This window comes from Triturus cristatus, chromosome 11, assembly GCF_964204655.1.
Source record: "Triturus cristatus chromosome 11, aTriCri1.1, whole genome shotgun sequence".
Lineage (NCBI taxonomy): Eukaryota > Metazoa > Chordata > Amphibia > Caudata > Salamandridae > Triturus > Triturus cristatus.
This window is the reverse complement of record NC_140594.1, coordinates 729,180,627-729,195,220: the sequence shown is the minus strand read 5'-3', so window position 1 is coordinate 729,195,220 and position 14,594 is coordinate 729,180,627.

The following is a 14,594-nucleotide window of genomic DNA, read 5'->3' as shown; positions in this document are numbered from 1 at the left end:
ATAAAACAAAACATAACAAAGTAGGTACAGATACAGAATCTCTGTCACCTATGTGTGATATAAAACACAATATGTCGACATTTCGACCCCTGTAATCATAAAGGTGACTTCAGCCTTATTGGGGGGTCTTCATCAGGACCATGAGGGACTCGTGAAGGGGGGGACGAAAGCACCAATGGGAGCCAGCACGAAGAATCCTGCTGTGTTTTGAAAGAAGGGCCCGTAAGCTCTGTAAATGAATTGAAGTGGCCACAGTCCATAAGTGGAGGTGGTTGGTGTCTCAAGTATATCAGTGTTTCTGACAGGGTTGATAAGTAGCCCGACGGCGGCTCTGGTCTGATTCCAGGTAGCCCCTAGAATTGTCTCTTTCAAGTTTGAATGTAATTGAAATACATTCCGTCTTTCCAACACCTTAATCATAAAGATCAACATCGCAGAGAATGCATTCAAGACTAGCATCAGTATCACTGCCTTCAAGTCTCATCTAGCAGATATTAACACCAAACTAAACAAACATAATGCTTACTTAATGAAACAGAAGATACAGAAACTCCAGAAAGATATACGGAAATTTGACAAGGGAAATATATATCCCTACACAAAGGAAGATTACCAACCATCTGGTAGTGACCAGCGTTCTGATAATGGCTCAACATCATCTTATCGGACATACCAGTCATCCTACCGCAATTCCAGTAATGAGGGTCGAGGAAGTTACATGAGCCACCAAGGACTACTCCCAACACCTCTTATTTATGGGCACCATCTTTTCCAGGCACCAACCAAATGTGGTACCCCGGTTTCCCTGGGCAACAACAAGTGCGCCCGCCCTTTTTCCAAAACCCTCTCCCTCAACCTTTTAGGAACAAAGGCAGAGGCAGAGGAAGAAGGGGAGGCAACAACAAACACGTGGGATGGCAGGAGACTGAAACCCAATGCCAGACCAGGAGCCAAACAGCCCCAAAAAAACTAATCATCCATCTTTCAGAGAGGCCGTTAAGTGAAGAGGAGAGCACCCTCCTACAACTTGGACTCAGTTTCGTCCCGCCCCCACCCCCGTGAATACCCATTTTGCCTCACTGGTGAACTACACAAATTCTTTCAAAAGATTTGACTGTGTTCCTTTTTTAAGAAAGAGACAAGTCCTAGCGAACCTCATACACCGTTAAGAACGAAATCTACCTTTACACCAACAGCTGCTATAAATCCAAGAGAAATGTTAAAATTTGAAAAGGCAGTTCTTATGGACGTGGGAGAACTACAACAAATTAACCCTACAACAATCTTTCTACCAAACTAAGAACAGCCCTCACCAGTTTGATGCAAGATGAGGATATCATCATAAAACAGGCTGACAAGGTTGGAGCCACAATGATCATGAAGATAGATGACAACGACCATGAATACCAGAGACAACTGTCAAACACAACACATTATGAGAAATTGGACACAGACCCTACTAGCAGCCTCCTCAGATGAATCAGGATTATGGTCAACTCAGCGGAGAACCAAGGTTGGATCTCGAAGAGGGAAGCTAATTTCATACTAAATGAAATCACCCGTCACACCCTACTTCTACGTTTTACCAAAAAATCATAAGGAAACACACCCTCCTCCCTGTAGACCAATTGTCGCTGGTGTTGGGTCAGTATTGGAACCTCTGAGATAGTTTTGTGCCCACTTCCTCCAACCTCTGGTCCAAACTACCATGTCTTTCCCCAAGGACACTAAGGATGTGCTGAACCTTATTACCAATAAAGAGAACCATGAGGAGATCTCTCTTCTGATGACACTCTATGTAGAGGCCCTCTACACCAACATCCCCCAAGATGCAACGATTGAAGTAATTGACACAACTCCTGAGAACAATCCCCTCTCTGACCACCACCCCAGCAGACTTCATAATAGAATGTGCAACCTTAGCACTAAAGAACAACTTCTTTATGTATAAGACACAAGTGTACCATCAAATACAAGGGCCATCTATGGGGAGTACGTTTGCCCCCCGTCTTGCATGTCTTTACATGGCTGACTTTGAGTCCAGACAAATCTTCTGTACCTCTAATCCGTTCCAAACCAACATGGTTTCATGGAAGCACTACATAGACAACATCCTCGTCTTATGGAATGGGGACAGAGGCAGTTGTGAGGCTTTCGCTGATTGGATCAATTCGCTGAATCCTTTTTTACACTTCACAAGTTCAATCTCCGACTGTGAGATTGCATTTTTAGATCTCATGATCAGCCTCAATCAAGGCCAGCTAACCACCAAAACGTATAAGAAGAACACGGACTGTAACAGCCTGCCATCCATTGAAAGTCACCACCCGAAAGCAGTCCGTGAAAACCTTACACGTGGCCAATACCTATGCCTTCGACGAAATTGCAGTATTCTAAATGACTACGATAATCAAGCGAAGGACTTAAGCAAAAATCTACTTGAGCAAAAATATCCTCCAAGTGTGATTAAACTCGCTGAAAAAAAGAGCCCGTAATTACAACAGAGAGGCTCTATTAGAAAATAATACACGACCCAAGGAAGACACAGTGACAAGCGTCACTACCTTCGCACCTCTATCTAACAAAGTAAAGTCCAACATATTGAAACATTGGAATATCTTGAGCACAGGCAATTTGAAACTTGAGCGCCCTCGCTTTGCTTTCAGAAGGACTTCGAATCTAAAAGATCAACTGGCACACAAAAGACCTCGAATAAAAGGTACCCAGATCACAAACAACTCTTTGGAACCTTCCTCCAGTTAGCGGACACTACCCCTGCGGGAACTGCACTGCTTGCAGTTCTACTGAACACTCACAAACACTCCAGCTAGGAACAACACACCATCTGTAGCACCCGTAACTGCATTTGTCTAATCAAATGCCCCTGCCAAATATACTATATAGGGATGGCTACTAGACCTATAAAAATAAGGATTGGAGAACATAAGAGCACCATTAGATGTGGACACAATGCAACAAAGATGAGCAACCACTTCCCTGACCTTAAATATTCCTCAAATTATCTAAAATGGACAATCCTTGAATCAAATACATCATGGACCCCAGCCACATTATTTAGGCGAGAACAGCGCTGGGTGTTCCGCCTTCACACCAACCGGGATGGAATGAAGGATGATATACCATGGATCGAGTTGAAGGCCTACATCTCTGAGCTACTTGATATGGAAACTATACAGGTCTCCACCTCGGTTTATATGCCGCCACTGATCACCACCTCATGCACTATTTAAAAGATTATTTAATCATCAAAACAATCTACAACGGTCATTACACCACATGAAATGATTGACCACAGATACAGGATGGCTGAAGGACTCACAAGACTAGATCACACCACTCCAGTTAACAAGTTACCCATTAATAAGCATCAGTCTGGTGCACTTTGTCTTGATGATGGTCCTTTAACAAGCTACCCTGAAATTAGTATTGTGACCGGCACCATGCACATTCTAGTGCTGTCATTCATCACTGCATGTACTGACAATACAAATATTCCCCCTTTTACTTTCATGAGGGCTGCCATATATTTGTGATGAGTTTCTCGATAGATGTTCAATGTCTCTCATCGGTACATTATTTCATGATGGCCGTCAAAAGTGCGTGATAAACTTCCTTAAACATTCCCACTTTTTTGACATCACCACTTTAAAATGGCCGCCAGACATGCGCAGACACCCAATGCCTTTACCACACCACCACTCCAAGTTGGCCGCTACATATCTGTGCCGATGCACTTCCGAGTTCATACGGATTTCGGTTCCAACTCCAAGACATACTCTTTTTAAAACAGGTTCCCTCATCCTCTGCATCCACATTCGGGGCTAGCAGAGGACGAGGGTAGGTGCACCGGTCTGATCGCACTCAGAAACTGTGAGTACTGAATACCGGTCTCTGTACTAGCATACCCTGATATGACATATATGATCCTCTAGTTAGGATCTCCCTTATTTACCTGACGTACTTATTTCCAGTCTAGCGAGATTGAGCGTTGCACCTCTGCCAGACCCTAGGGAGCACTTTGATCTCCAGTTGGAGGTAAGATTATGTGCTTGACAATGCATAAGAAGAGGAAGCATAATCTACACCACCAGACTCTCCTTTTTAATAGAGTGACCATTTATGTGATATCAGCACAGATAAAGGTGACCTCTTAAATATATGTATAGAACTGTTGAATGCTTCACTGGCCATCCACACTATCTGCACAGTGGCATTGGATGGATGTATGCTGGTGCCATTCACACAATGGCATTTTCTCGATTCCATACTGCATGCCAACTATTATCATGACCAACATTGGGTGGACGGGAATACCAGCCTCAAACTCTTTAGGCTGGTTAACGCCTCTGTATGGAATTTCTTTTCAAAGCAAGCTATTCTAAAAAGATCGGCTCTTTATATTTATTCATGTTGTACATGTGTGTATTTGTCTTTATTTGTCTTCACATGTCAGGGATCTACTCCAGCACTGGACGAACAGTTTTGGGCCATAATAATGGACATCCTGGTCAATAAGATATTCTCATGCCAGGAACATGATCATTCTGTTTCATTTCTCTCTCATGACAGGTTGGAAAACCAACTCCAAATAAGTAGGTACCACTGCAATGGAGCCACTTTTTACACATTTGTGGTGTAGGAAGATTCACTCACTATTCATGTCCTGATGAAGGGCCACCGATCCTTCTGACCACAAGCAGTGCGAAACATGTTGACCAACTAGAGTTGGACCTAAAAGAGGCAACTCACCTCAAGATTCCCAAGAGACTTTATGATCCTACTGGTAACATCTACCTACAAAGGTTTTTAATCTGACAGGGCGGTTCGGTTATTAAAAGTAGTAAGTGGCCTCCCTGATCATTTTTAATCCACACCATCACACATGAAATACTACCCCACTTATACTCTACCTTGAAGTCATCATATGGCATACCAACAAAAGATCTCCGCCAAAGTGACCCTTCGGGGGACCCATTGAGCATTGCAGCGCCGGCCCAATGAATAGCAACAGCCCTATGATGAAGTATGACATCCCTTTGGGATGTGTGAGGGGAACATGAAACAGTCCTTCTGACTGCCACCTTACATATGCCCTTTGCTTGGACAACCTGCCAATACTCTATCTTTCTCTTTAGGAACAGTGGCCCTATTTTTTTATTGTGAGCTCTCATTTTCTTTTGTTCCCGAACAAGGGTTCTCATTCTTGCTCGAGTCCTTTAGTTTTCTGACTCCCCATTTGGATGTACCATCAAATGTGTTTTCCCAGGTGAGGGCTTATCCAATGATCTGGTCCTGGCCTTGCATTCTGTGATAAAATGCCCAGCCTTGCCACAATACAGACAGAGTTTTTGCTTGTGCCCTTTTTCTTTTTCTTCCAGGCTGAGAGATCATCGTATTCCGTTGATTTGCATGGGCTCGTCTCCCTCGTCATGTCGAGTATTTTCTTCCAATTCGGGTTCTGGACGGTGCAAGATATACCTCTGCTCTCCTCGAGTTTTGTCACCCTTTCTCTCTTGTAATGTATGATCCAGCTGCACAATCAGTTTGATCAATTCTTCCCAAGATTTTGGCAAGTGGACTACCTGTGCTAAAACATCCTTTAATTCACTAAGTAGTTCCTGGTAGAATAAGGATGTCTTTGTTTCCATTGGCCAATTTGTTTTAACAAGGAGTTTATTGAATGTGGTGATGTATGTTAGTAAATCCTGTGATCCTTGTTTAAGCGTGATTAGTTCTCTATCCAAAGAAAGAAGATGTGACTTTCTATCGAATAGTTTCCTCATTTCATTAGAGAAATCAGAGAAGTGGTACAGTATAGGATCATCTCGTTCTATTAAAGGATCGACCAACTAACTGCGTTTCCTCCCAAGTAGGACATAACAAAAGCTGTTTTAGCTTGATCATTCTGGAACACAGTGGGCTTACACAGGAAATATAAACAAAATTGGCTAAGGAATATTCCACACTTTCTTGGATCGCCAAAGACGTGTTCCTGTGGTACTAAAGGTATCAATGGGGGTAGAATCAATTGTATAGAAGTCTGTAGCAGATATGTTAGTGTGAGGCAGTAAAATACCTAGAACCCAGTGTCCCCAATCTATGAATGTACTGTTTCTTCTGTATCAGCATCTGAGGCATGCAAGGGAGGAGGCAGAGTCCAATCCCCAATATACGAACCTCCCTTGTTTTCGGGTTAGACAGACCCGTTACCTCTCTCCGTACTGACCCCAGTTCTTTTTGCAATTCCTGATTTTCAGTGTGAAAGGCACCCACTTCAATTCGTAATGTGGTCATAGTTTCTAGGACTTCTGTAAGCACAGTGTTGGTGTCCATCGCCCAGGCTGGTTAATAATACGTGGTCTTGAAAACCTGTCACAGAGTCAGATTGCAATACCACTAACCTGAAAGATCCGGCCAGCAGGGACGATGTGCAAAGCCTGTCTAACCATTTCCCCTTATGGAATCTTCAGAGAGCGAGTATTAGACAGCTTTCCAGAGAGACACCACACAGGGGAAAGGGGGAATGGGATAAAATAATAAAAAGAAAAGGCTAATGAAGATAACTGGGAAGCCTCGTCTTCAGAGTTCGTCATAGGGTACCAGTGCCTATCCTCTGTGTAGAACCAACCGTGTGTGAGTGCCCTGCAAAAAGACTAAAACAAACAGTGTACAAAGAGCCACTTCTATGTGTCTGTTTCCATGCCAACTGCATGCAACCACTGAAAGAAATCAAATACTCACAGTACACTCTTCATACAGCTGATGAAAGCACAAGAACAGTGTCCATGTCCTTTCAGTTTTAAGGAATGGACATAATTCATGAGATTATGCTCCTTTGCAAAAACATATGAGTTATGTTTAGTTTGTAACAGAATGTTCTTTTTGGTTTGATAGTACTGGGCAGTCCTTCTAAAAAAAAAACAACAGAAACAAAAAATAACACCAGAGCAAGCGCTTCTCTGTAATTATCTGCTCAGCGTAGATGGGCTTCAGCTGTGATTTGTCCTTGGCTGTTGAATTTCACAGCGAAAAAGACGGATTGTCCTGCAAGCGTTTTGCACTGGCTTTTATTTGTTCTCCAGGAACACAGGGACTCCGATACTGGCTCACTAGGACAGGAATTCAGGAGATGGATGCGGCCGACCTCAGACGATCAGCGATAAAAGGGACCAATAGGCCCAACCTTGGATGCCACCGACACACCCTTCCTCATGTGTGGTCGAGAAAATAGAAGCTGTAAGAAATACACGCTCTTCTTGAGCCCATCAAAAGGATTTGAAGAAAGAATCGTCGATCCACCCAAAGTACGCAGGAGAAAATGATTAGCAGCTTGAGGAACTCACGGAGATCTGACTCCTGCTTGGATTGTCAAGCACTGGACGATCAGAGGGGCAGCGTTTCTTTAGGCTTGCTGCCTATAGGGCAGCTATTTAAAAGGCTACTGTTCCTTGTCCTGTGGTCTTCTGGGACCTGTAGTCCCTTCCCTTCCAATGAGGGGTTTACCTTCATGCCACATTAGACCTCCAGTCATGTGATGGTATGCGAATTGTGTGAGTACGTCTTTTGCTTGTGTGTCTATTGTATTCTGACCCCACCCTGCATATGGACCGTTGTCCTGGCGGTATTACAGTCTTCGAGGGATAGTGCTCATGAAAACGTCTAAGAAGGACCGGACAATGGAATTTATGTACTGGTTCCCAAGTTCTGTCTTCCAGGCCAAAACGCTTCCAGACAACAAAGTAGTAAACACGCCATCTTAATAGCTTAGAATCCAATATGCGTTTCACTTCATACTCCTTTTCACTCTCTATTTCTTTGGGTAGTGGTGTGGAAAGGAGTCTGGTTTGCATAGGACCGGGACGTAGCATAGATACGTGGAATTCTAGATGTATACGCCAGGAAGTTGGTAGGTACAACGTCATAGCTACTGGACTCACCACCTTTTTAATACAGTAAGGTCCTACATACTTGGGTTTCAGTTTATTGATCCCCCTTAACTGCAAATTCTTTGTGGCTAACCAGACCTTGTCTCCCACTTAATAGGAAGGTTTTGCTGCATGCTTTTTGTCTGCAAAACACTTCCCTGCCTCTTGTGCCTTTGTCAGATGCTGTTTCGCATCCTGAAGCACTGCACGAAGATGGGTGTGATGTTCCTGAATCGAATGATGTTTGGAGGTTATAGGCCCCTCAAAGGGAAGCATACTTGGGTGATGTCCAGTCAAACAATAGAAAGGAGAAGAACTTAATGGGGAGTGTTCTGCATTGTTGTAAGTGAATTCCGCCATCCATAACAATGTAATCCATTCCTCTGCACACTCAACACCCAGTCATGCGATGGCATACTGATGTTGTGAGTAGGTCTTTTGCTTGTGTGCCTATTCTATTCTGACCCCACCCCGTATATTTGTACAATTCCAAGACACGTTTGCAAAATAGAGAGGATGAAGAAATGAGGATGTATGAACCCATTACATATAACATATTTCTTCATATAAAAGCCTGTCTGGCATATTTAACACATAGCAAAGTCCAAATCTGTTTAATCAGAAAGAGGTACAGTTAGTGATTTCAAATTGCCCCTCTATGAACCATCTATTGAATCCAGGCTTTGTATGTGATGTTAACGTTTCGACCCAACACAAAGGAAAGGGCCAGTAAATGCCTCAACACCGTGTCTTCTTCAGGACTGGGTAAGTGAGGAAAGAAGGGGCAACCTACCAAAGAAGGAATAGTTTCAACTGACTAAAACTAAGTGAAAGAGTCATGCGTGTCATAAACAACATCAATCAATTACATGTCCTCACCTGGAAATAACACTCCTCCATGTGTTGAGGAATCATTCAAAATTTCAACAAAAAATTGAAGGCCTATAGGCTCCTCAGTCTGTGGCACAATTGCTTCATCTATTAAAAACAAATATGTGCCATCACAATTTAAGCCAACATTTGCTTTGGGAAAACTCCATATTCAGAGGAATGGAAGGTTCACCTTAAGAAAATAATTGGTGTCAAACGGTCTGTAAAAGCAATCAATGTCATTCTGGAAAAAGACCAGATATCTCAATTAATCCCTCTGAATAAAGTAGAATATTACTTATCAACTCAAAACCAGAAACACAACCGCTGGTATTGTTATTCACCCACCATATTGAATAAATCCAAACCAACTCTCTGGGAAAACAAATTCCCAACTGCCCGCATTTGCGTGAACAATATAAGGCCCTGAAAACATTGTATCAACCGGTTCAGCCAAGTAGCAGAAGCTGAATTTGTATGACACGACAAACTTATCTGATCCACTCACCTTTAACTGCTTCAACGTATCCTTCACTCGCGACCATAAACAAATGAGTGGCAGCTAGTAGAGTGAAAACATTGCGGTCTTCACGTCACTGTGCACGCTGACATTCCGTAAGATTCCGTTAACTGGCCACACAGTGGATGTATGAAACAAGGATGAGATTACTCTGATCCCTTTTCATCAGTCCTGTCAATCATAATCAATCCGGGCGTAACAGTAGCCCTTTCGTTTTCTAGTTGCTGATCTGTACCAATATGTGATCAAAGTAGTTAATGTGTGCATGTAGGTACCGACTTGTGCTCTTAACATTATGTTAACCAATGCAAGAGATAAAGATGAGTGTCACCGAATCCCTTATCATTGTGTTCAAAAACACAAACCAAAAACGGGCCTCTCTGCCTCCACAGTTTTGGTTTAACCTATCTAATATAAATCACCACCCAACTAGACTTCATTTGGATCTGGAAACATGGCAAACATTAATGGCAGTACATCAAATAATTATTTGACAGGGTCGTTTACACTGTATTTCGTCCTTTTGCGAATTATAAAATATACACTAACAATGGTCACATATTACACACCAATAATTGTACATTATTACATAAAGCAGTCTCATTTCTCCATTGTTAAGGCTCGTCACCTCTCCAGATTGGTTATCAATAATGACAATACATCAAAAGATTTTTCATGGCCAGGGTCATTCTCAAAGGATTTCGTAATTTTTTGAAGATCTAAAGTGACATTTTACCAAGTTTCAAATAGCATTGGCAGGCAGCATGCTAAACAATAACACACAATTCATTGTGTGGTAATTGGTGGCTATCCCATGGTACACAAGTTATTATGCTTGTCAGAAGATTTTCATACCCTTGGCTGGACCACGAAAAAGTTTAGGCTCCATGAGGAGGTATGGGTGTCCAAAACAACACATAGTATGGGTTCTCAATAATCTTAGAGACTTGGCGTAGATAATTGGGTTACTGGCTGAGGGGGGTGAAGCCCTACTTAAGCAGCAACCACCATTCCTGTCAGGTTGAAACACAAGCAAACCCCAAATGAAGCTGTACTTAACTCTCTGGTAGCTTGGCACAAAAACAGTCAGGCTTAGCTCAGAGACAATGTGTAATGTATATATGCTGCAGACAAACAGTAATACATTGAAAACAACACAAGAAAATCCCACACAAATTTTGAAAAATAGAGTAAAATGTAATACATTATTTGAGAACAAAAAGACAAAAATTCAAATCAATAGAACTGGAGATATGCAATTTTAAAAAAGTAAGTGAAACAGAGCTTAGAAGCACAAAGCGCCAACTGTGGTTAACTTGTCGCACGTGACCAGGACAAAGTCACAAGTTTAGACCGACCGCGATGAAGCACGGGCTGGATACAGGGACCAAGCTAGGGCTTCTGAACAAAGTACCTTAAATCTAGGGGGAGGGGCAGAGCTTTGCGAGGTCCAGCGTCGAGAATGCGTCTCGCAGCGGTGGTTCCGATGCAAGGTGATGTGTAGCGCTGAGTCATTTCTGCCCAAGGGACCCCAGCTGGGCTGGTTAAGCCTCTTCAGCCCCACATACCAAGGTCGAGGATTGGGGTAGCACCACTTGGGGGGCAAGACTCACAGCAGGCAGAGCCCAGGTGCTGGGTTTAGAGTGATTGCACCCTTTTCTGCCCTTGAAGCTCTGATCAGGAGGCCAGACTTGGAGTCACTGTGATGATTCTGGATTCAGATGATGCAGGTCCAGTCTTTCTCAATCAGACAGCAGGGTAGCAGAATAGCAGTCCATCTTGCAGAGCAGCGCAACAATCCTTCTGAGTCTTTCACAGGTCCAAAGGTGGAGTGAAGATTTGGGTCTGATTGGTCAATATTTACACTAGGTGACAGCTTTGAAGTAGTAGACGGTTCTGGAGGTATCCACATAGAAGTGGTTTGAATTTCCTGCAACCCTGCCCTGGCTCCTGCTTCTCTGGGAGACCAAAAACTAGTGATAGCTCCTCCCCCTTATAGAGTCAGAGATGGCCCATCCTGCCAACATCTATTCACCCTTTGACTTTCTGAGAGCAATACGCAAAGACCAATACGACAGTCATGTGACCCAGGATACAGGCTGGAGGCACCAAATGGTTAGCACATGAAAAGGGCAACTTTGTAAAAGTGTCATTTTCATAACAACAAAGGGACTGAAAGAATTCTTCAATTAGTCTCAGTCACTGGCAATCATATGGACCTCAGTCCAATTTGTTTGACTAAAATGCTCAGACATGTGACCTGTGCTCACTGTGTCATTTGATTAGACCTTTGCCTCACTTATGAGTCTCATGTAGGCCAGAACCTACCTTGGGTTGCTGGTGATCCCATCTGGAGAGGTTCTGACAAGGACTTGGAATTCAGGCTAGAGAGTTTCTGTACAAGAACTAAGACTCATTTTCACATGGCATGTCTCTGTCTAGTGCATGGCCAGAAACAATGATAGACTAGAATGCATCTCAATTGACTACCAGTGACTGAAATTAATTCTGGCATCTCTAACATCACTATGTTGTTTGTTGTAGAAGATTTACAACGTCATTTAGAGCTGCCTTGAGTTTCCAAACATTTTCTAAAGTATCCTGCCAGAAAGAAACATGTATATTCAGAAGACTTAATCCTTCTTTTATCTAGGAATGTGCAAAGTTGCAAACATTTCTCTACACAAACTTCCAGTAATATTTGCAGGTACCAGTTAATCATGTAGTTCACAGAATTTAATTCAGGTGGGTTTAAGTGTTAAAATGGGAATTTTCAAATCTCCTTTAAATTGTTTGTTGAAAAATCAGATTATCAACATCTATACAGTTTTAATGTCACAAGAAAAAGTTTTATTTAAACTGTAAAAAATGTCACATCCATTTTCAGCACCTACTAGAACTTGCTTGCAAAGGTTGGCACACTTAAGAAAATATTTCTAGTTTCTGGATAAAAGCTATGTCAGTGAGAAGAGTAGGAAAACCAGGAAACTCAGGTTGCTACACCAATGACAATAACCAATGTTACATAAAACTTGTGTTCCTTAATGAAAAAATTTCACCCACAGTTATTTTTAACATAGATCTTACCAGCCTAAGCCATGCTGTCCTCAGTTGGCCATAAAAAAAAATCAAAGGAGATAATCAGCATATGTAGTGTCCTAAGATAAGCAGGTTTAATACTTAATTAATAATATTAAAAATACTAGGTAAAGACAATCTTTTCACAGAGATGTGAGGAAGACTTTTACACACTGCATTTGACGTACTTTGTCAGAAACTGTGTATAATTATTCAAAAAGATATTACTCGAATTGTGTGCGCACACTATTAATTTGCTGGCAATTTTATTCTGCCTCTCCTTATATCTCTTTCACAATGTCTCCCTTTGCTCCCGACTCACTGAATCACACCCACACTGTCATTTTACACACAAGAACGCACTCACACATACTCACTCATGATCTCTATCACACTCTGAGGTTCTTGCGCTATCCTAGTCCCTTTCTCATTTACTCTCCCTTTCTTTATCTCTCATTGTTTTTCCTATAGCACTGTCTACCATACAATTTAGCTGTCTTTCAAGTTTTCTATACCTCTCACAAACTTTCACATGCTTTATGTTTCTCACACTTTCATTCATTCTCACTTTTTATCCCTCACTAGCTCCTTTGACTTGCTATAGGTCTCAAGCTTTCACATTTCCATAGATAATAACATTTGGGGAAGAGGGGAGAAGCGCAGACCACTTACACCAGGTTTGTGTGAAAAAGGATGTTTTATTGAAACAAGTGCTATCTCGAAACAACATAGGCCTTTGCCATACAATACTACAACCTCACTATACATATTTAATCACTTATGTTAAGCTAATCCCACTGCAAACAACTTAATTCAGTAATATCATACTTGAGCCACAGCTGGTCAATTGTAACTGAGACCTTTAAAATCCTTTCCCTGTTTGTAACATCTATTAACTTCTCAACCCATTAAACTTCCTACATAACCTTAAACTTCCTGGCTCGTCCAAGTGTGAACTTATCTACCCAGTCCCTTTCAGCCTCAATTGCGGCTGACAAAAATCATAAACTTCAGTAAATCAAGGCAACTTCTCTGCCAACCGCCAAGGCACCTGAGTCAAAGTGACAACCTTAATAACATAAATTCCTCTTGCACACCTGTATGCAGCAGAGCACGTCCAGCACCCAAAATGCGGGGAAACCGAGAAAACAACTCCTCCCAAAAACCTATCTATGGGAGGATGGGGTAAAAAACACTATCCGCAGGTACCAGACACTCTGTCACCAAGGCAAAATGGTGGCTGGTACTACAAAATGCCTGAATATATATATCTTGGGCTACATATGTAGCCCTAATGCCGCCCAAACCCTGAGCAGTCGTCTGACTGCTCCATTTCACCAAAATACCAGGGGGGCAGACCTCCCTGTGGTCGGCTGCCCCTCCAAATACCCCTTGTGGGAGATGAGAGCAACACAAACCACTGACACCAGGTTCATGTGAAAAAGATTGCTTTATTGAAATAGGTGCACATCACAAAACAACCTAGGCCTTTGCCTTAGAAAACTACAACCTCACCATACATATTTAATCACCTTTGTTATGCAACCCGCCCTAAAAAATCCCTCTCCCACAACAACTTAATTTAGCACTATCATACTTGTGCCAGAGCTAGTTAACTGTGACTAGGACCTCTAAAATCCTTTCCCTTTTTCCTACAACTATTAACTTCTCAATCCGTTTAACTTCCTACATAAACTTTAACTTCCTGGCTCGTCAAGGCGTGAACTTGCCTACCCATTCCCTTTTAGCCTCTATTGCTGCTGACAACAACCATAAACTTCGCTAAATCATGGCAACTTCTCTGCCTACGGCCACCCAGAAAAGGGGGAGATGAAAGTGCTCCCCATCTTTTGTGCCCCCTCCCCCTTTTTGACCTGATGACTAGAGATACTCCACTAACTAAGGATAAGCACCTTGGCTAAAAAGAACTGCCAAAAGCATAGTTCCAGCACCCTAAAGCACAAATGAACCCTATCTCCTCTAAAGAATTCTACGTCCTCATACTGAAGATCTGAATGTACCACTCTGCCCAAACCAGTGTCCCTTCAGAAGGTACGCATTTCTTTGTTCAGCTACCTCTGGGCCTTATCTATGGGTGCTGGCTTGGCATTCCGGCACCAAACCCTCCTGGGTATGATTTCAGTCCAAAGCACATGGCAACATGCCCATAATCTATTAAT